Below are 23,352 nucleotides of genomic sequence, written 5' to 3' on the forward strand. Positions count from 1 at the left end.
TTTCGTGTTCCATATCCATAACTAAAGATAGAGAACAACTTAGAACATGAAATAAAAACTACTTAGCGATAAAGAAAACAAGCACACACGAGAATATTCACCCCCACGTTATTGCTCCCTGGCAACGGCGCCAGAAAAAGGGTCTTGATAACCCACAAGTATAGGGGATCCTTTGTAGCCTTCTTCGATAAATAAGAGTGTCGAACCCAACGAGGAGCTAAAGGCAGAACAAATATTCCCTCAAGTTCTATCAACCACCGATACAACTCTACGGACACTTGACGTTTGCTTTACCTAGAACAAGTATGGAACTATTTTGCAAGAATAAAACTACGGATAAAATGCAGTAGTAAAAGTGGATTGCTTTTGCCAACAAGAAAGTCATTTATCCCTAGGCAATCGATAACAAGTACCGGTAATCATTCTTGTAATTTTATATGAGGGAGAGGCATGAGCTAACATACTTTCTCTACTTGGATAATATGCACTTATGATTGGAACTCTAGCAAGCATCCGCAACTACTAAAGATCATTAAGGTCATGAAACCCAACCATAGCATTAAGTATCAAGTCCTCTTTACTCCCATACGCCATGACCCACTTATCAACGTTTAGGCTGTTGTCACCCCCGCAACACTGACAATAAGCAAACCATGAACATATTGTAACACCCTATAGCGGGGGCCCCTCATGTTTGCGTGAGACAGAGGGCACCATAGGACAACACCAAAAATAAAATATACAATCATACCAACCAAGATCACGATTAACCCATAGATCATTGGGAAATAGTATATGGAGTTGAGCACCATGTTTAAGTAGAGATTACAGCGGAGAGAAGGGGTGTTACACCACTGCATAGAGGGGGATAAAGTTGGTGTTAACAGTAGCAAGGTTGTTGATGTAGATCGTCATCACGATCCTAGCCCCGGCGGCACTCTGGCGCCACCGGGAGAGAGGGGGAGAGAGCCCCCCTCCTTCTTCTTCTTCCTTGGCCTCCCCCCTAGATGGGAGGAGCGTTCCCCCTATGGTCCATGGTCTCCATGGCGGCAAAGGGGCGGGAGTACCTCCGAGATTGGATCTCCCTCTCTGTTCTCTTCTATTTCGCGCTCCCCAGATCTGGCCCTTCACGGTTTCTTAAATTTCCGGAGATCCGTAACTCCGATTGCGCTGATCTTTTTACACGATTTTTTTCTGGATATAAGCTTCCTTGCACCCGAAGTATAGCTCTAACCGATGTTCAAGGAGGGCATGGTACACCAGGGCGCGCCTGGGCCTGGTGGCGCGCCCTGGTGGGTTTTGGTGGCCTTGGGCCTCCGTTTACGTTGATTCCACCTCCTATAATTCACAAATATTCCAAAATAATTCTCCGTAGAGTTTCATCACGTTTGGACTTCATTTGATATGGATTTTCTGTGATACAAAAACATGCAACAAACAGGAACTGGCACTGGGCACTGGATAAGTAAGTTAGTCCAAATAAATTATATAAAAAGTTGCCGAAAGTATGTAATAGTTGAATAATATTGGCATGAAAAAATCAAAAATTAGAGATACGATGGAGACGTATCACATATCCGAAGAACAAGGGCCCGAGTTGCTGGCTGATATCCACGGCGGGGACTGCGGGCATCACTCATCATCGCGCACCCTCATGGGCAAGGTGTTCTGCATCAGTTTCCACTGGCCGGTCGCGCTCAATGACGTCACCGAGTTGGTGCGATCCTGCGAGGCCTACCAGTTCCACACCAAGCAATTCATCAGTCGGCGCAAGGTCTCCAGACCATCCCGCTCTCATTGCCATACGCGGTCTGGGGGCTGGATATCCTGGCCCTTCCCCTTCGAGCAGCCAGTGGATATCGCTACCTTTATGTCGCCATCGACAAGTTCACTAAGTGGGCGGAGGTGGAGCCCGTACACACCATCCCTGCTGGCTCAGCCGTCAAGTTCATAAAGGGCCTCGTGATACGTTTTGGTGTCCCCAACCGTATCATTACTGATAATGGCTCCCAATTCACAAGCAACCTCTTCAGGACGTATTGTGCTAACCTTGGAACGCAGATATGCTACGCTTCCATGGCTCATCCATGGAGCAATAACCAGTCCGATCACGCCAACGCGGAGGTCCTGAGGGGCCTCAAGGCGAGGAGCTTCAAGAAGAAGCTTGAGGCATGCGATAGGGGTTGGCTCGGTGAGCTTCAGTCCGTGTTGTGGTCCATCCGTACCACTATGACTAAGCCCACCCGCGAGACCTCGTTCTTCCTCGTCTAAGGGGCCGAGGCGGTCCTCCCACACAAGGTAAGGCATCGCTCCCTGCTAGTCCTGGCATTCGGCGAGGCCCATTAGGATGCCTCGCAGGGAACAGATCTCGTGCTTGGGGAGGAAGCCCGTCGCCAAGCCTCACTCCGAGCAGTGAGGTACCAGCAGGCGCTGCGGCGTTACCACTGCCGCAGCGTCCGCTCCCGAACCCTCGAGGTGGGAGACCTTGTCCTGAGGTGGGTCCTTTCCAGGGAGGGCCTTCACAAGCTCTCGCCCATGTGGGAGGGCCCATTCAGGATCGCCCACGTCTCCAGGCCTAGCGTCGTATGCCTGGAGACGTAGGACGGGGTCCCCATCCAGAATGTTTGGAACGTCCAGCACCTCCGAAAGTTCTACCTGTGACACTCCCACGTAATAATGAGGGGGCCTATACACGCCCCCAGAGTCTCCTGAGTGCCGCCCCTGGTCCTCACGGGGGCTCCCACCCATGCCCAAGTGGCCCCATGCTCCGCGCTAGCGGATGACACGGTCAATCAGCGACTACACCCACGCCCAGTGGAGGCCCCATGCTTCGCGTTGGCAGGAAGACTAGAAGACTAGCGTAGGTGGTGGAGGCGGCTGTTCTTTGCTTCCTCTTGTAACCAAAATTTGTTATTTCTTGAAATGAAGTTGAAATTTCCGCGTCTTTATTCAAATGGGGGGTCAGAATTTGTTGCTTCTTGCGGTGTTGTACCTCTTCAATCTTGTTTCGGAAGTAACAATTGCCCATTGTTCACTCCCTGGCACCACGCGACCGGGGGCTGGGCGCGGTGTTGCACACGGGGCAAACCCGGTGATGTTGCAACAACAGCTGCAAGTCCACCCACACTCGCGTCTCGCCAAGGCTTTAGCGTTCGGGTCTTCGCGCGATGCTCTTGAGCGAGCCGATAGGCAAATATGGTCCTCGGCCCCAGGCCTCGGGAAGTTTTCATCTCCTGGCTACATCCGGCATCGCGACCTGCCACACCAGCGATGATCAAATCTCGCTCGGGCGTTCAGACGCAGTATGGGTGCCTCCAGAGAACCCGGAACCACGCGAGCTTCTCCCTTGGGATCTCAGGAGGATTCTAATACGTCTCCATCGTATATACTTTTCCTAACGCTTTTCCTCTTGTTTTGGACTCTAATTTGCATGATTTGAATGAAACTAACCCGGACTACCACTGTTTTCAACAGAACTACCATGGTGTTGTTTTTGTGCAGAAATAAAAGTTCTCGGAATGGAACGAAATTTGCGAGGATTTTTATACAATAAAAGATAATTTCTAGAGCCAAGAACCACCGGAGGGGGACACCTGGGTGGGCACAACCCACCAGGGCGCGCCACCCCCTGCAGGCGCGCCCAGGTGGGTTTTCCCCACCTGGTGGCCCCGCAAACCCTGAAACCGACGCTATAAAATCCTATTTTTCCAAAAAAATAAGGGAGAAAGAATTATCATGTTTCACGAGACAAAGCCGCCGCCGTCTCCTGTTCTTCATCGGGAGGCCAGATCTGGAGTCTTTTTGGGTCTCCAAAGAGGGGGATCTTCGATCTTCCCAAGTACAAGTTCCGAGGTGAAATGCATTGATGTGGCCAATCGATATACAGTATAGTTGAATGGTTCGACAAGTTCACATGCCGGAGCTACCTGTTCTCCGCGATTCAATTGGTTCTTCTGCCTTGCCTTCTTATCTATCGGTCCCAAGGTCAAAGATCATCACCAACCCTTCTCCATCGCCAATTCCATGATGCTCCCCATCAGGAGTGAGTAATCCCTTCGTAGGCTCGCTGGTCGGTGAGGAGTTGGATGAGATTCATCATGTAATCAAGTTAGTTTTGTTAGGGCCTGATCCTTAGTGTCCATTATGTTCTAAGATTGATGTTGTTATGACTTTGCCATGCTTAATGCTTGTCACTTTGGGCCCGGGTGCCATGATTTCAGATATGAACCGTCTATGTTATCACCATTATATCTATGTTCCAGATCCGATCTTGCATGTTATAGTCACCTACTACGTGTTATGATCCAGCAATCCCGGAGTGACAATAGCCGAGACCACTCCCGATGATGACCGTAGTTTGAGGAGTTCATGTTTTCGCCGTGTGCTAATGCTTTGTTCTGGTTCTCTATTAAAAGGAGGCCTTAATATCCCTTAGTTTCCAATAGGACCTCGCTTCCACGGGAGGGTAGGACAAAAGATGTCATGCAAGTTCTTTCCATAAGCACGTATGACTATTTACGGAATACATGCCTACATTATATTTGTGAACTGGAGCTAGTGCCATATTACCCTAGGTTATGAATGTCTCATGATGAATATCATCCAACGAATCACCGATCCTATGCCTACCATTTTCCTACATGTTGATCTTCCTAAGTTACTATTGCTATTGTTACTATTGCACTTGCTACAAAACTACTGCTATCATTGTTACTGTTACTATTGTTGTGGCTACTACTATCAAAAATACCATACTACTTTGCTACTGATCACGTTGCTGTAGATAATTAATCTCTAGGTGTGGTTGAATTGACAACTCAGCTGCTAATACTTGCAAGGATTCTTTGGCTCCCCTTGTGTCGAATCTATAAACTTGGGTTGAATACTCTACCCTCGAAAACTATTGCGATCGCATATACTTGTGGGTTATCAAGACCTTTTTCTGGCGCTGTTGCCAGGGAGCATAGCTATATTTGTTGATCACTTGGGATTATTATCAAATTATCACTATGAAGAATCTTAAGGATGCTAAGACTAAAAATTTTCCCTCTAAGACGAGGGGAGGTAAGGAACTACCATCCAGCTCCGCTTTAGATTCACCTTCTGTTATAAGTAAACTTGCAACACCACCACATACTATTAATTCTGATATGTCGCAAGTTATTGATGATGCTACTTCCGCTATGAATGTTACTCATGATGATGCTAGTACCTTGCTTGATGATAATGTGCCACTAGGTGAATTTCTTGATGAACAAATTACTAGAGTAAGACAGATGATATTGTTGAAACTGATGATGAGCTTGAAAATGAAAACTTGAAACACCTATTAGAACTAGCCCTCCTAGATATGAATTGCCAAAGGTACCGGAAGGTTATGTTATAGGTGAGGAGGCAACTAGAGATATTCTTGCTTGTAAGGATAGAGATGATCTAGAAAAATTATTATGCAAGTATAAAGAAAGATCTTTGAATGCTAGAATGAAATGTGATCCTAAGTTTGCCACTTCACCTATCTTTATTGATGATAAGGATTATGATTTCTCTGTCAACCCAGAGTTAATTACTTCGGTTGAATTTGATCCTTTCCATGGTTATGAAACTGAAACTGTTGTGTCGCATCTTACTAAGTTGAATGACATAGCCACCCTTTTTGCTCACGATGAAAAGATTTGCTATTACTATATCCTCAAATTATTTTCATTCTCATTAAAGGGTGATGCTAAAGCTTGGTACAATACTCTTGCTCCTGGTTGTGTGCGTAGTCCCCAGGATATGATTTATTACTTCTCTGAAAAATATTTCCATGCTCATAAGAAACAACCTGCCTTGTAGGAAATATTAATCTTTGTGCAAATTGAATAAGAGAGTCTCCCACAAGCTTGGGGGAGGCTTCTCCAATTGCTTAATTCTTTTCCTGATCATCCTCTTAAGAAAAATGAAATACTTGATATCTTCTATAATGGACTAACCAATGCTTCTAGAGATTTCCTAGATAGTTGTGCTGGTTGTATTTTCAGGGAACGAACTATTGAGCAAGCTGAAGAATTATTGAATAACATATTGAAAAATTATGATGATTGGACTCCTCCTGAAACACCGCCAAAACCCACTCCAAAGAAGAGGGTAATTTATATCTCAGTCCTGAAGATATGCAAGAGGCAAATAAATCTATGAAGGAAAAAGATATTAAAGCAAAGGATGTTAAAAATTTACCACCTATTGAAGAAATACATGGGCTTGATACACCACCACCACCTTAGGTGGTAGATGTCAATTATTTAATGAAATTTAATGATAGTGATAATCCTTATAATAAACATCATAGTTGATGCCTTTATGAGTTTGATAATTACATTAGAAAGTAAGATCACTTCAATGCAAATGTTATGAAACAATTCAAATACAACTCCGATATGATTGCTCTCTTAAGTGACTTGTTATTTAGAATCTCAAATGATGTTAGAGGTGTAGGAAAGCATGCCTCTATGTTTCAAACTCAATTAGAACAAATTGCTAAATCTCAAAGAGAGTTGTTTGATGAAATGAACAATAATATAAGTGACTTTGCTGTTAGAGTAGCAACTAGAGGAGGTAAAATGACTCAGAAACCACTTTAACCTAAGGTACACCCAAAGAGAATTGAACAAGACTCTCAAAGAATTAACACGGATGCACCTAGTCCTTCTAAAAAAGAAAAAGAAGAAGAAAAATAATAGGACTTTGCCTGCCTCTAGTGACCAAGCAGGTGAATGTCATAGAGAAAAATAGCTCAGATAACAACCAATCTAGAAGAACTTATCTCTTTGATGAAAGGTAAAGAGGAGGTAAATGTCAATGTCATCACTTGTGAAGATATTAGTGATGTTAATTTTATTGCTCGTAATAGCTAAATCCCAACTGGAAAAATAATAGTTATGTTCCTAAAATTCCCTATCCTAATAATGGAGGAGGATCAAATAATTCTAATGGAGCTAATGGTAGCAATAGATATACTCTTGAAGAAACTCTTAAAAGTTTTATTGCTAGCCAGGCTAAGCAGAATAAAACTTCAAGAATATCTTGAAGAATCATGATAACTTACTCGGTCAATTTTGGTAAGGTTGTTGGAGTAACAAATGATGTGTAGATACTTGAAGCCAGATCCAAGAATATGGAGGCACAAGTGGCAAAGATAGCAGAGAGCCAAACCTTGATTTTGGCTGAGTTTATAGGGAAACCAGATCCTAACACGGTTGAAGAAGTTAAAATGGTAAGAAGCAAGGAAGAAAAAGATGAGGTACTTAACAGAAGTCATGTGCCAGTGTACAATTATACCGTTGCAGATTTGTCAAAATTATATACATGAAGTATCCACTACCATGGGTAACTAACAATGAGGCATATAATGTCTTTGTTGAACACGTTGCAGCCAAGGTACATGAACTTCATGATGAAAGAAAAAAGTTATTCAGTAAGTTACCAGCTAAGCAAGAGGATGCTTTTGAACCAACCATAGATATTGAGATAGAACATAATAAGTTCAGTGCTTTATCTGATCTAGGGGCAAGTGTTTCCACTATCCCCAAATCTGTTTATGATAGTCTTAGTCTTGTCCTTATGCTAGTACTGCGATTATATTAATATGGATAATTCTACTTTTACTCAGGCAGTAGGCATTAAGCATGGAGTTATAGTTCAAATTAATGATTGCCCGGTCATGATTGATCTCGTTATAGTAGATATGCCTGAAGATCCAATTGCTCCTATAATCCTCAGTAGACCTTTTGTAAGGACTATCAAAGTTGTGATAAATGTGTTTGAGGGAAATGTTCGTTTTGATTTAACAGCTAAAGATCCCTTTAGAAGGCATTTCCCCAGGAAAAAGAAATTGAAGACCTACACAGGAGAAGGCATCATTTTGAATGCCAGAAGCTATGGTCTCGGTGTTCTAGCACCACCTTGACCACCACTACGGTCGAGCTATCCGACTGGAAACAAAAGCTTCATTGGAGGTCGCCCACATGAACAAAGTACACAAGTAAGTTTTTGTTTTGTTTTAAATAAAAGAGTGAATGAAATTCCATGTGAAGAAGTGAGTTTGGAAGAGTTGTTCTAATGAAGGCTTAGCCTTGTGCAAGATAATTTATATGCTAGATTGATGTTTGAATGCCTGGTTATGTGTCTATGTATTGCTATGGAACTAACACCACGGGAAAACGAATAAAAATACAAGTTTTGGAAGAAAAATACTAGAAGATGCCCTTTCTGCGACCGTAGCAGTTGCGTGGGTGGTCGTTTGACCTACAGGAGGTTCAAGCGCAAAACAACAGAGACAACAGAGTGAAGGACGGTGTTTCAAACTGGTGCACTGATACATCTCCAATGTATCTATAATTTTTTCTTGTTCCATGTTGTTATATTATCATTCTTGGATGTTTTACAATCATTTTACAGCAACTTTATATCATTATTTGAGACTACCTATTGACATAGTGCCAGTGCCGGTTGTTGTTTTTTGCTTGTTTTTTACTTTGCAGAAAATCAATACCAAACGGAGTCCAAACGTAGCTACACGTTTTGGAGAATTTTTCTAGACCAGAAGGAACAACTTGGGCCAAAGAAGTACCAGAGGGGAGCCTCGAGGGGGCACAACCCACCTGGGTGCGCCTGGGGGCCCAGGCGCACCCTAGTGGGTTGTGCCCACCTCGGTGGCCTCCCGCGTCGCTTCTTTGCTCTATAAATACCTCGAAAATCCAAAAACCCTAGGGGAGTCGATGAAAACACAATTCCAGCCGCCGCAAGTTCCAGAACCACCAGATCCAATCTAAACACCATCACGGAGGGGTTCATCATCCTCATTGGTGCTCTCTGTTGATGCGTGAGTAGTTCATTGTGGACCTACGGGTTCGTAGGCAGTAGCTAGATGGCTTCCTCTCTCTCTTTTGATTCTCAACAATGGTCCCTTGGAGATCTATTTATGTAACTCTTTTTGCGGTGTGTTTGTTGGGATCCGATGAACTTTGAGTTTATGATCAGATCTATTTTATCCATGAAAGTTATTTGAGTTTTGATCTCTTATATGCATGATTACTTATATCCTCATATTTATTCTTCGAATCTTTGGTTTAGTTAGGCCAACTAGATCGATTTTTCTTGCCATGGGAAGAGGTGCTTTGTGATGGGTTCGATCTTACGGTGCTCAATCCCAGTGACAGAAGGGGACATGGCACGTATGTATCGTTGTTGTTAAGGATAACAAGATGGGTTCTATTCCTACATGAATAGATCTTGTCTACATCATGGCATCATTCTTATTGCATTACCTTGTTTTTCCATGAACTTAATACACTAGATGCATGTTGGATAGCGGTCGATGTGTGCAGTAATAGTAGTAGATGTGGGCAGGAGTCGGTCTACTATTCTTGTACGTGATGCCTATATAATGATCATTGCCTGGATATCGTCATAATTATTTGAAGTTCTACCAATTGCCCAACAGTAATTTGTTTACCCACCGTATACTATTTTTTTTGATAGAAGCCACTAGTGAAATCTACGTCCCCATGGTCTATTCTATTCTTTATCATATTTGCTTTCTGATCTATTATTTGCCACTTTTATTTTCAGATCTATTATTCTAAAAACCCAAAAATACCTTGCTGCAATTTTTGTTATTTATTTTATTTTGTGTTTCCGCGGGATCTATTTATCCAATCTACTACAAAGCAATCTATCTTTTACCCGGGAGGGATTGACAACCCCTCTTACGCGTCGGGTTGCAAGTATTTGTTCTTTGTGTGCAGGTATTTTTACATAGTGTTGCGTGGTTCTCCTACTGGTTCGACAACCTTGGTATCATCACTGAGGGAAATACCTACCATAGCTGTGCTGCATCATCCCTTCCTCTTCAGGGAAAATACTGACGCGGACACGAGCCACCAAGAAAGGATTTCTGGCGCCGTTGCCAGGGAGACATCATCAACATCTATCAGGTTCCTAATCACAAATATCATCTCCTTGCAATTTACATTATTTGCCATTTGCCTCTCATTTTCATCTCCCCCACTTCACAAAAATTTGCCGTTTTGTTCGCCCTCTTTTTCATTCGTCGTTTTCTCGTCAGATCTGTTTTTGTGTGCAATCGTGTTTGCCACTTTTTATCGTTATGGATAGTTCTTCCTCTATTGCGTGCACCCCCGAGAACGAGGTTCTTAATTTCAAACAAAGGGAAGGCAAGAATGTAAAATATGCTTGGTATAGGATTTGCAATGCGCATAATAGATCTATTCATAAGCAATCTACTGTTGTTCTTCTTCGTTGTTTTTATGTGGGCGTCACTACTTGGTATAGATTCGTCCTTGATACCAGCAAGTCTCTTTACTCGTTTCTTAATGCATCATCTCGTAACTAACTCATTAGTCACATTTCTTGCAAGGCTTATAGTGATGTGCATTACCGAGAGGGCCCAGAGATACCTCTCCGAAACACGGAGTGACAAATCCTAATCTCGATCTATGCCAACTCAACAAACACCATCACAGACACGTGTAGAGCATCTTTATAATCACCCAGTTACGTTGTGACATTTGATAGCACACTAAGTGTTCCTCCGGTATTCGAGAGTTGCATAATCGCATAGTCATAGGAACATGTATAATTCATGAAGAAAGCAATAGAAATAAACTAAACCATCATAGTGCTAAGCTAACGGATGGGTCTTGTCCATCACATCATTCTCTAATGATGTGATCCCGTTCATCAAATGACAACACATGTCTATGGCCAGGAAACTTAACCACCTTTGATTAACGAGCTAGTCTAGTAGAGGCATACTAGGGACACTTTGTTTTCTCTATGCATTCACACATGTATCAAGTTTCCGGTTAATACAATTCTAGCATGAATATAAACATTTATCATGATATAAGGAAGTAAAATAATAACTTATTATTGCCTCTAGGGCATATTTCCTTCAGTCTCCCACTTGCACCAGAGTCAATAATCTAGTTCACATCGCCATGTGATTTAACACCAATAGTACATATCTTTACCCATAGTTCACATCGCCATGTGACCAATACTCAAAGGGTTCTACTAGAGTCAATAATCTAGTACACATCGCTATGTGATTTACACCCAAGAGTAATAAGGTGTAATCATGTTTTTCTTGTGAGAGAAGTTTTAGTCTACGGGTCTGCCACATTCAGATCCATATGTATTTTGCAAATTTCTATGTCTACAATGCTCTGCACGGAGCTACTCTAGCTAATTGCTCCTACTTTCAATATGTATCCAGATCGAGACTCAAAGTCATCCAGATTGGTGTCAAAGCTTGCATCGACGTAACTCTTTACGACGAACTCTTTTATCACCTCCATAACTTAGAAATATATCCTTAGTCCTTTTCAGGTATTTCAGGATGTTCTTTGGTACCTCCCTACTATACTTATAGCAAGGTACACATCAAGTCTGGTACACGGCATTGCATACATGATAGAACCTATGGCTGAAGCATAGGGAATGACTTTCATTTTCTCTCTATCTTCTGTAGTGGTCGGACATTGAGTCGCACTCAACTTCACACCTTGTAACATAGGCAAGAACCCTTTCTTTGACTAGTCCATTTTGAACTTCTTCAAAATCTTATCAAGGTATATGCTTTGTGAAAGTCCAATTAAGCGTCTTGATCTAGCTCTATAGATCTTGATGCCCAATATATAAGCAGCTTCACCGAGGTCCTTCATTGAAAAATTCTTATTCAAGTATCCTTTTATGCTTTCCAGAAATAATGTATCATTTCCAATCAACAATATGTCATCCACATATAATATTAGAAATGCTACAGGGCGCCCTTTCACTTTCTTGTAAATACAGGCTTCTCCAAAAGTCTGTATAAAACCATATGCTTTGATCACACTATAAAAACATTTATTCCAAATCCGAGAGGCTTGCACCAGTCCATAAATGGATTGATGGAGCTTGCACACTTTGTTAGCATCATTTGGATCGATAAAACCTTCTGGTTGCATCATATACAACTCTTCTTCCAGAAATCCATTCAGGAATGCAGTTTTGGCTTCCATTTACCAAATTTCATAATCATAAAATGCGGCAATTGCTAACATGATTCGGACAGACTTAAGCATCGCTATGGGTGAGAAAGTCCCATCATAGTCAACTCCTTGAACTTGTCAAAAACCTTTTGCAACAAGTCAAGCTTTGTAGACAGTAACATTGCCGTCAGCGTCAGCCTTCTTCTTGAAGATCCATTTATTCTCGATGGCTTGCCGATCATCAGGCAAGTCAACCAAAGTCCACACTTTGTTCTCACACATGGATCCCATCTCAGATTTCATGGCCTCAAGCCATTTCGCGGAATCTGGGTTCGTCATCGTTTCCTCATAGTTCATAGGTTCGTTATGGTCTAGTAACATGACGTCCAGAACAGGATTACCGTACCACTCTGGTGCGGATCTTACTCTGGTTGACCTACGAGGTTCAGTAGTAACTTGGTCTGAAGTTTCATGATCATCATCATTAGTTTCCTCGCTAATTGGTGTAGGAATCACTGGAACTATTTTTTGTGATGAACTACTTTCCAATTCGGGAGAAGGTACAATTACCTCATCAAGTTCTACTTTCCTCCCACTCACTTCTTTCGAGGGAAACTCCTTCTCTAGAAAGGATCCATCCTTAGCAACGAATATCTTGCCTTCGGGTCTGTTGTAGAAGGTGTACCCAACTGTCTCCTTTGGGTATCCTATGAAGACACATTTCTCTGATTTGGGTTCGAGCTTATCAGGTTGAAGCTTTTTCACATAAGCATCGCAGCCCCAGACTTTAAGAAACGACAACTTGTGTTTCTTGCCAAACCACAGTTCATAAGGTGTCGCCTCAATGGATTTAGATGGTACCCTATTTAACGTGAATGTAGCCGTCTCTAAAGCATAGCCCCAAAACGATAGCGGTAAATCAGTAAGAGACATCATAGATCGCACCATATCTAATAAAGTGCGGTTACGACGTTCGGACACACCATTACGCTATGCTGTTCCAGGTGGCGTGAATTGCGAAACTATTCCACATTGTTTCAAATGAAGGCCAAACTCGTAACTCAAATATTCCCCTCCACGATCAGATCATAGAAACTTTATTTTTCTTGTTACGATGATTTTCCACATCACTCTGAAATTCTGTGAACTTTTCAAATGTTTCAGACTTATGTTTCATTAAGTAGATATACCCATATCTGCTCAAATCATCTATGAAGGTCAGAAAATAATGATACCCGCCACGAGCCTCAACACTTATCGGACCGCATACATCAGTATGTATTATTTCCAATAAGTCAGTTGCTCGCTCCATTGTTCCGAAGAATGGAGTCTTAGCCATATTGCCCATGAGGCATGGTTCGCAAGCATCAAGTGATTCATAATCAGGTGATTCCAAAAGCCCATTAGCATGGTGTTTCTTCATGCGCTTTACACCAATATGACCTAAACGGCAGTGCCACAAATATGTTGCACTATTATTATCAACTTTGTATCCTTTGGCATCAATATTATGAATATGTGTATCACACGATCGAGATCCAACAAACTATTTTCATTGGTTGTATGACCATCGAAGGTTTTATTCATGTAAACAGAACAACAATTATTCTCTGACTTTAAATGAATAACCATATTGCAATAAACATGATCAAATCATATTCATCTCAACACAAACACCAAATAACATTTATTTTGGTTCAACACTAATCCCGGAAGTATAGGGAGTGTGCGATGATGATCATATCAATCTTGGAACCACTTCCAACACACATCGTCACTCACCCTTAACTAGTCTCTGTTCATTCTGCAACTCCTGTTTCGTGTTACTAATTTTAGCAACTGAACCTGTATCAAATATCCAGGGGTTTCTATGAACACTAGTAAAGTACACATCAATAATCTGTATATCAAATATACCTTTGTTCACTTTGCCATCCTTCTTATCCGCCAAATATTTGGGGCAGTTCCGCTTCTAGTGACCATTCCCTTTGCAGTAGAAGCACTCAGTTTCAGGCTTAGGTCTAGCTTTGGGCTTCTTCATGGGAGTGACAACTTGCTTGCCATTCTTCTTGAAGTTCCCTTTCTTTTCCTTTGCCCTTTTCTTGAAACTAGTGATCTTGTTAACCATCAACAATTGATGCTTTTTCTTGATTTCTACCTTCGCCAATTTCAGCATCGCGAAGAGCTCGGGAATCATTTTCTTCATCCCTCACATATTATAGTTCATCACTAAGTTCTAGTAACTTGGTGATAGTGACTAGAGAACTCTGTTAGTCACTATCTTATCAGGAAGATTAACTCCCACTTGATTCAAGCGATTGTAGTACTCAGACATTCTGAGCACATGCTCACTAGCTGAGCTATTCTCCTCCATCTTGTAGGCAAAGTGCTTTGTCAGAGGTCTCATACCTCTTAACACGGGCATGAGTCTGAAATACCAATTTCAACTCTTGGAACATATCATATGCTCCGTGGCGTTCAAAACATTTTTGAAGTCCCGGTTCTAAGCCATAAAGCATGGTACACTAGACTATCAAGTAGCTATCATATCAAGCTTGCCAAATGTTCACAACATTTGCATATACTCCTGCAATAGGTATGTCACCTAGCGGTGCATCAAGGACATAATACTTCTGTGCAGCAATGAGGATAATCCTCAGATCACGGACCTAGTCCGCATCATTGCTACTATCATCTTTCAACTTAGTTTTCTCTAGGAACATATCAAAAATAAAACAGGGGAGCTATACGCAAGCTATTGATCTACAACATAGATATGCAAATACTATCAGGACTAAGTTCATGATAAATTAAGGTTCAATTAATCATATTACTTAAGAACTCCCACTTAGATAGACATCCCTATAGTCATCTAAATGATCACGTGATCCAAATCAACTAAACCATGTCCGATCATCACATGAGATGGAGTATTTTTCAATGGTGAAAATCACTATGTTGATCATATCTACTATATGATTCACGCTCGACCTTTCGGTCTGAGTGTTCCGAGGCCATATCTGCATATGCTAGGCTCGTCAAGTTTAACCCGAGTATTCTACGTGTGCAAAACTAGCTTACACCCGTTGTATGTGAACGTTGAGCTTATCACACCCGGTCATCACGTGGTGTCTCAGCATGAAGAACTCTAGCAACAGTTCATACTCAGGGAGAATACCTATACCTTGAAATTTAGTGAGAGATCATCTTTTAATGCTACCGTCATACTAAGCAAATAAGATGCATAAAGGATAAACATCACATGCAATCAAATAAGTGATATGATATGGCTGTCATCATCTTGTGCCTTTGATCTCCATCTCCAAAGCACCGTCCTGATCACCATCGTCACCGGCTTGACACCTTGATCTCCATCGAAGCATCGTTGTCATCTCGCCAATTATTGCTTCTACGACTATCGCTACCGCTTAGTGATAAAGTAAAGCAATTACATGGCGATTGCATTTCATACAATAAAGCGACAACCATAAGGCTCCTGCCAGTTGCCGATAACTGTTACAAAACATGATCATCTCATACAACAATTTATATCTCATCATGCCTTGACCATATCACATCACAGCAAGCCCTGCAAAAACAAGTTAGACGTCATCTACTTTGTTGTTTCAAGTTTTACGTGGCTGCTACAAGCTTCTAGCAAGAACCGTTCTTACCTACGCATCAAAACCACAACGATTTTCGTCAAGTGTGTTGTTTTAACCTTCAACAAGGACCGGGCATAGTCAAACTCGGTTCAACTAAAGTTGGAGAAACAAACACCCGCTAGCCACATGTGCGCGTAGCACGTCGGTAGAACCAGTCTCATGACCGCGGTCATGTAATGTCGGTCCAGGCCGCTTCATCCACCAATACTGCCAAATCAAAGTCAGACGTTGCTGGTAAGCAGTATGACTATTATTGCCCACAACTCTCTGTGTTCTACTTGTGCATATAACATCTAAGCATAGACCTGGCTCGGATGCCACTGTTGGGGAATGCGGTAATTTCAAAAAAAATCATACAATTACACAAGATCTATCTAGGAGAAGCATAGCAACGAGCAGGGAGAGTGTGTCCACGTACCCTCGTAGACCGAAAGCTGAAGCGTTTTATCAGTGCGGTTGATGTAGGCATACGTCTTCATGATCCAACTGATCCTAGCACCGAATGTACGGCACCTCCGTGTTCAGCACACGTTCAGATCGATGACGTCCCTCGTACTCTTGATCAGCACAACAGCGTGGCGACGATGATGATGAAGTTACCAGCGCAGGGCTTCGCCTAAGCACTACAACAATATGACCGAGGTGTGTAACTGTGGAGGGGGGCACCGCACACGGATACAATATCAACTTGTGTGTATATGGGGTGCCCCCTGGCCACGTATATAAAGGAGGGGAGGGAACAGGTGGCCGGCCCAAGGGGGCGCGCCAGGTGTGGGGAATCCTACTAGGACTCCCCAGTCCAAGTAGGATTCCCCTCCTTATTCCTATTCCTAGTAGGAGAAGGAGGGAAGGAGGAGGAGGAGAGAAGGAAAAGGGGGGCGCCCGCCCCCCAAACCCTAGTCCAATTCGGTTTGCGCTAGGGGCGTACACCACTCCTTGGTTGGCCTCCTCTCTTCCACCACTAGGCCCATGAGGCCCATTAACTTCCCGGGGGGGTTCCGGTAACCCCCCGTACTCCGAAACTCATCTAAACGACCCGAACCATTCTGGTGTCCGAATGTAACCTTCCAATATATGAAAATCTTCATGTCTCGACCATTTTGAGACTCCTCGTCATGTCCGTGATCTCATCCGGGACTCCGAACAAACTTCGGTACATCAAATCACATAACTCATAATACAAATCGTCATCTAACGTTAAGCGTGCGGACCGTACAGGTTTGAGAACTATGTAGACATGACCGAGACACATCTCCGGTCAATAACCAATAGCGGAACCTGGATGCTCATATTGGCTCCTACATATTCTACGAATATCTTTAGCGGTCAAACCGCATAACAACATACGTTGTTCCCTTTGTCATCAGTATGTTACTTGTCCAAGATTCGATTGTCGGTATCATCATACCTAGTTCAATCTCGTTATCGGCAAGTCTCTTTACTCGTTCCGTAATGCATCATCCCGTAACTAACTCATTAGTCACATTGCTTGCAAGGCTTATAGTGATGTGCATTACCGAGAGGGCCCAGAGATACCTCTCCGAAACACGGAGTGACAAATCCTAATCTTGATCTGTGCTAACTCAACAAACACCTTTGAAGACACCTGTACAGCATCTTTATAATCACCCAGTTACATTGTGACGTTTGATAGCACACTAAGTGTTCCTCCCGTATTTGGGAGTTGCATAATCTCATAGTAATAGGAACATGTATAATTCATGAAGAAAGCAATAGCAATAAACTAAATGATCATAGTGCTAAGCTAACGGATGGGTCTTGTCCATCACATCATTCTCTAATGATGTGATCCCATTCATCAAATGACCACACATGTCTATGGTCAGGAAACTTAACCATCTTTGATTAACGAGCTAGTCTAGTAGAGGCATACTAGGGACACTTTGTTTTGTCTACGTATTCACACATGTATCAAGTTTCCGGTTAATACAATTCTAGCATGAATAATAAACATTTATCATGAATAAGGAATAAAATAATAACTTTATTATTGCCTCTAGGGCATATTTCCTTCAAAACTTTCATGAAGATCATTGGACAAAATACACTTGATTCTTTGTAATAGTTTTTCCAATATGATGATAGTGATATGTGAGTCATGTTGGTGAGATTATGCTTTAGTAAGAATATTGGTGTAAGGTTTGTGATTCCCTATGCAAGAACAAAAGTCAATAATTATGCAATGAAATTACATCCTACTTGTGGTGCATTATTTGGTGTTAGTTATGCTTAATGCACACTTATGTGATTTTTCGTTTCTTGGTTGGATGCTTCTCAATCTTTTTGCTAGCCTTCCCTTTCACTAAGTGGGAATACTACTTGTGCATCCAAAATCCTTAAACCCAATTTTGCCATATGAGCCCACCATACCTACCTATGTGTGGTATTCTCTTGCGTTCTAAGCAAATTTGTATGTGTCATCTCTAATTTTCAAAATAAAATTCCTTTTTGTGTGCTCATACCGCTCATGAAACAGTGGCTGATAATATTCCATGCTATATGTGTTATTCTCAAGATGAGTGTTTATTCACTTGTCATTGCACGAGAGTATGGCAAAGGTATTAGGGATGCCGAGTCCCGAATTGAAAAGTGAATTTACTTTATGTTGTCAAATAATAAATTCCTTGGTAAGTGTTGGTATGGACGGAACCCGTGGATACAGCTAGCTGTGGAATGTGAAAGTATGGGGAAAAAGGATAAACTTTAATTTATGTTTGGGAACCGCCTATGATATATCTAGCATGGAATGTATTGGGAACTACTCGATCATTTTCATTGACAGGAAAAGCATGCCACCCAAAATGTTTTATCACTATTTTTTTTGCTTTGATCTCTGGCACCTCTACAAATCCTTACTTCCCTCTGCGAAGGGCCTTTCGATTTAGTTTATGCAATTTTTTTGAGTCTCCATCTTCTCTTATAAAGCACCAACTAAGGGGCAATATGATTGTACTTGAACATTGGGTGTAGCTAATATGCGAGTGTCTCATGAATGAATCAATGACTGAGCATGATGGGCTAGGGATAACTTGGTTTAGTGTTGATATTTTGAAAGACGTCCATGCTACAAAAGGAAAAAATATGTGATGAGCATGTTAGGCAGCATTCCACATCGAAAATTCTATTTTTATCATTTACCTACTCGAGGACGAGTAGGAATTAAGCTTGGGGATGTTGATATGACGTATCTATAATTTTTGCTTTTTCCATGTTGTTATATTGTCATTATTGGCTGTTTTACAATCATTTTATAGCAACTATATATCAGTTTTTGGGACTAATCTATTGACATAGTGCCTAATGACAGTTGTTGTTTTTGCTTCTTTTTTACTTCGCAGTAAATCAATACCAAACGGAGTCCAAACGCAGTGAATCTTTTTGGTGAATTTTTCTGGACCGGAAGGAACAACTTGGACCAACGAAGTACCAGAGGGGTGCCCCGATGGTGGCACAGCCCACCTGGGTGCGCTTGGGCCTCCAGACGCACCCAGGTGGGTTGTGCTCACCTCGGTGGCCTCCCACACCGCCTCTTTGCTCTATAAATACCATGAAAATACAAAAACCCTAGGGGAGTCGACGAAAACACAATTCTAGCCACCGCAAGTTCCAGAACCACCAGGTCCAATCTAAACACCATCATAGAGGGGTTCATCATCCTCATTGGTGCCTCTCTGATGATGTGTGAGTAGTTCTTTGTAGACCTATGGGTCCGTAGGCAATAGCTAGATGGCTTCCTATCTCTCTTTTGATTCTCAATACAATGGTCTCTTGGAGATCTATATGATGTAACTCTTTTTGCAGTGTGTTTGTTGGGATCCGATGAACTTTGAGTTTATGATCAGATCTATTTTATCCATGAAAGTTATTTAAGTTTTGATCTCTTATATGAATGATTACTTATAGCATTGTATTTCTTCTTCGAATATTTGGCTTAGTTAGGCCAACTGGATCAATTTTTCTTGCCATGGGAAGAGGTGCTTTGTGATGGGTTCGATCTTACGGTGCTCAGTCCTAGTGAAAGAAGGGGAATTGACATGTATGCATTGTTGCTATTAAGGATAACAAGATGGGGTCTATTCCTACATGAATAGATCTTGTCTACATCATGTCATCGTTCTTATTGCATTATTTTGTTTTTTCATGAACTTAATACACTAGATGCATGCTGGATAGCGGTCGGTGTGTGGAGTAATAGTAGTAGATGCGGGCAGGAGTCGGTCTACTAATATTGGATGTGATGCCTAGCTATATAATGATCATTGACTGGATATCTTCATAATTATTTGAAGTTCTATCAATTGCCCAATAGTAATTTGTTTACCCACCGTATGTTATTTTTCTCGAGAGAAGCCCACTAGTGAAATCTATGGCCCCCGAGTGTATTCTTTATCATATTTGCTTTTCGATCTATTATTTGCGACATTTATTTTTCAGATCTATTATTCTAAAAACCCAAAAAAACCTTGTTGTATTTTTTGTTATTTACTTTATTTCGCGTTTTAGCAAGATCTATTTATCGGATCTACTACAAACCAATCTATCTTCTACCCGGTAGGGATTGACAACCCCTCTTACGCGTCGGGTTGCAAGTATTTGTTCTTTGTGTGAAGGTATCATTTACATAGTGTTGCATGGTTCTCCTACTGGTTCAATAACCTTGGTTTCATTACTGAGGGAAATACCTACTGTAGTTGTGTTGCATCATCCCTTCCTCTCCAGAGAAAATACTGACGTGGACACGAGCCATCACGCACATGCTCTTTTTGTGGTTGTCTTGATTCTCTAAAGAAACCATGAACGAGTCCAGAGCATTTGACGGCGTTCCAAACGGGGCGCAAGTGCCCGTCTGAGCGGTCGTTTGACATCTTCGACCAGAAGTACAAGAAGAACAGACCGAACGGAGCCGTTTGAAACAGATGCTGACGCCTGTTTCGGCGGTCATTTCATCTACGAAGGCAAAGGTGAGTTTAACCGAGTTAAAGACAGCGTTCCAGGCGGGCTCTTGCACCCGTATGAGCGGTCGTTGTGCACGCCGGCGGCTCCAATAAGCCCGAGGAAGGACATATTTCAACCCCATCTCTCTCTTTTCTTCTTCTTCCTCCTCCAAAACCTAGTAAAACTTCTCCCGGTCTTTGTACTCGTTCGTGTTCAGTTCGAATATTACCGTATGATCGATCTACGGTATATTTATCCTCCGATCCCCAACTTATTTTTTGCAAATTCGTGTTCTACCTGCCTAGCATTGCCATGTCTAGGAGATGCATATTTTTGATTCAAACATGAGTTTGGCGTGGATTTGTTGAAGTTTTTAGTTGAGCATGAGGATGTGAGTACCGTAGGATCGTTATTGTTTCATTATGTTGGACTAAAAAGTTGTTTTGTAGATGTTTACACGGAGGTCTTCTCACATACACGGTGAGGCGAGTTCATCCATCGCGCAACCGCAACAAGTTTTCACTAAGGGGATCATCTTCACCGACCGTGGAGCAAGGTAGAAGTTCCAAAAGCTCACTACAAGGAAGATCAAAGTAACGAAAGGGGCTTGTGCGAGTACTCTCGCCAAGCCAGGTATTACTAATGATTTTAATTTTATTTTTCATAATGTCGGGTTGCACCATTTTGTTTATCAGGGATGTGAGACCTATGAACGATTGACGCTTGAGTTTCTTAGTACTCTCTCGCACAATGTTGGATTAGTGCCAAATGTAGGAGGAGGAGAGGATCACTTTCCGTCTCCTTGACCAAGACTTTAACATCACTTTTGTTGAGTGGTGCAACTATTTTGGCTTCCCCAACAATGATGTTGATATTAGATATGTTTATGATTTCACTGACCCGCGCCTGAGGCAATCCTTTCTTACGATGAGTCGTCGTGGCTCAAAGCAAAGAGCCAGTTGCATTGAATGTCCTGCTATACGTTATTTCTACTATGTTATCACTAACTCCTTGCAGACACGAGGAGAAGTTTCTAAGGTGAATGATGAGAACATGCTAGTTCTCGGGAAAGCAGCAAACTTGGACGTCGGTTATTCGCCCAACTTAGGGGAATACTTTTGCTACACCTCGTGCATCAAGAAAATCATGTACAAGGAGATATCGTGTGTGGAGGAGTGTCACCATGTTGGCCAACTCCCTTGGCCTTGACTACAGTCATCTCCGCCCCATTGTCGGTAACACCCTTGTTAACCTTCATGCTCTTACTAGCTCTGGTGTGGTAGTAGTTTGTAATGGCCGCCATTGTATCAATTTCCTGGAGTGGCGTACTTGTTACCCACACCTATGCCTAATCGTTCCTCCATCAAGAATGGACAATTGCATTATGTTGCACAGGAAGGAGATGCAGCTTTTGACCAAGAAGGGCCAAAACATGAACAAGTAGAGCAAGAAGAACTCGCCATTAATGAAGAGGAAGAGCAACCCCAGCAAGACTACACCACCTTCATGGACCTCAACAACCTTCAGGTCTCTATTGATGATATGAGCAACCATGTGTCATCCCCGAGGAGCACGTCCACCTACATGAACATGAACTTCTCCAACTGGAGCCAAGAGTGGGCTCCTTACCAACCGCCGCAATGAAATCGCTTGTTTGGGATTGCAAGAGCCTAAGCTTGGGGGAGTTTATCACCACTTCTACATCAAGATGTGGCAGTATTTGAATAAATTGTGATGAAGTTGTACTTAAGCTCAAGGAGCTTCAGAACACTCGTGTTGGTCTGTTCCAACACTTTGCTTTTTATTTACTATTGCTTTTACTTGCTTTTGATTTGTTTTTGCCTTTGTGATTTTTCGGTTGCAAGTTAGTTTTCAGAAACCCAAAAACCAAACAAATACAATAAGCTTTGCTTTGCTCTTGTTCTTATTTAGCCCCTTGGAGTTCATTTGCAATTTTTTCCGGAGTTGATCTATGCCAGGACAATGAGGAATGCAAGAGTAAAGGAGAGACGTGTGTAAATTTGCAATCGTGCAGGTATGTCCTATGACCCCCGTCTTTTGCACTTGGATACTTAGAGTAGATGTACTAGTAGTAGTATGTGTAATATGTGTCGATGGGAGTGAGTCTTGATAGTTGATACAAAGGTTTTGCTCTAGTAGCTGAAATAATTGTGTAGCCTTTATTTTCTTTAGTTTAGACAACTAAGACTTGTTGTGGGACAGTTTTGAAAATGAAATGAAATTAACCAAGTATAACTTTGCACAAGAGAAAGTCTTTCAAGACTTGGGAGTTGAGAAATTTTAGGGAAGTGATGTTTAAACATGCTCAACCCCATGTTGTTAATTTTAATAGACTCGATAACACTTGCGGATTAAATTGTCTAGAGGAACTTAGTTGAAAGGTGGGTGAGATTATGCCAAAAATCTGTGTGGTATATCTCAACATGGTGTTATAGCTTCTGGATGGTACCATGGCCTTTGCTACTAAATGCGCGTTTACATATGCAAATGTGGCTTATTCGCCCTTCTTGATGTTATGCTGAGGACTCCGCTAGCCAATGAACGATCCACCAAGAGCGCTAGCTCGGATTTCGGCTATGAGTTTGTTACTGTGCGTAGTGGCAACACTACAAACGGATATTATTTGACTTTCTCTTGAATGGGTGTGTATGTGGTAAATAAAGGGGACTGGTCAA

Source organism: Triticum dicoccoides, chromosome 6B (genome assembly GCF_002162155.2).
Source record: "Triticum dicoccoides isolate Atlit2015 ecotype Zavitan chromosome 6B, WEW_v2.0, whole genome shotgun sequence".
Lineage (NCBI taxonomy): Eukaryota > Viridiplantae > Streptophyta > Magnoliopsida > Poales > Poaceae > Triticum > Triticum dicoccoides.